This window comes from Amblyomma americanum, chromosome 8 (assembly GCF_052857255.1).
Source record: "Amblyomma americanum isolate KBUSLIRL-KWMA chromosome 8, ASM5285725v1, whole genome shotgun sequence".
Lineage (NCBI taxonomy): Eukaryota > Metazoa > Arthropoda > Arachnida > Ixodida > Ixodidae > Amblyomma > Amblyomma americanum.
In genome coordinates this window covers 15162819-15163906 of record NC_135504.1, presented here as the reverse complement: position 1 = coordinate 15163906, position 1088 = coordinate 15162819, and positions in this window count along the sequence as shown.

Genomic DNA, 1088 nt, shown 5'->3' with positions numbered 1-1088 from the left:
GAGGTTCCTTGCCCGGTACCTCAACTAAAATCAAAGGGGAGGTATAATCACTCTCACCCGCCTCAATAACACCGAGCTGTAGCATTTTCTTTACCTCAGCCTCCATAATATCGCGCTGGCGGGGTGACACCCGGTACGCCTTGGATCGTACTGGCTCTGGGGAGGTAAGTTCTACATCATGAGTAAGGACAGAAGTCTTACCAGGCCTCTCAGAGAACTGACCTTGAAACTCTTGTAAGAGTTGGTGAAGTTCGGTTTTCTGCTCAGGCGACAGCGGTGCTTTACTGAGTAAGTCACTAATGACCTGATCAGTGTCTTCCCTGTTCGTCACTGAGCCTAGTCCCGGAAGCTCTTCTAACTTTCCCGTGTCAGGCATTTCCTCTCCAGTACCTGGTGCCTTCAACGCTACAGGCTCAATTTTATCCAGTTCTGACGTGCTAGGAATATCAGCTTGCTGCGCCTCCGACCCTTTTTCATTGTTCGACAACGTCGGCCCCGCAACTACCGCCTTTGCAGCGAGCTCCCGAACTCTCGATCTGGTTAAGGCCTGAACGCTAGCCTCACCAAACAAAAGCCCCCTTTTCGCGCCGGAGGTGATCGGACCTGTTCGAAAATAGGTACGGGTACTGGGGGGGCAGCATAGATGACACTACGGCCTCCGTCTCAAGTGCTCCGAAAGGTCCTTCAATAAGCACTTTTGCTACGGGCAGACACACGCTATGAGCTTCCAAGGCTTGCTTGATCCATGCGCACTCGCCCGTGAACATATCGGGTTCTACGTAAGAGGGGTGAACTACATCCATTGTAGCTGCGGAATCACGAAGCACTCGGCACTCTTTCCCGTTCACGAGGAAGTCTCGCATGTAAGGCTCGAGAAGCTTCATGTTCTCGTCAGTGCTACATAATGACAAACACACGACTTCTCTTTTTGTTTCTGGACACTGCGCCGAAAAGTGACCCGGCTTCTGGCACGTATAACACACGCGCGCTTGCCTCCTCTCGAACCGCTTTCTGCGTTCGGCTTCGGCTGCCGCCGTCTCCTTACGTTCGGTCGGACTGCTTTCACTCGCATCCGCACTACGCGTGTC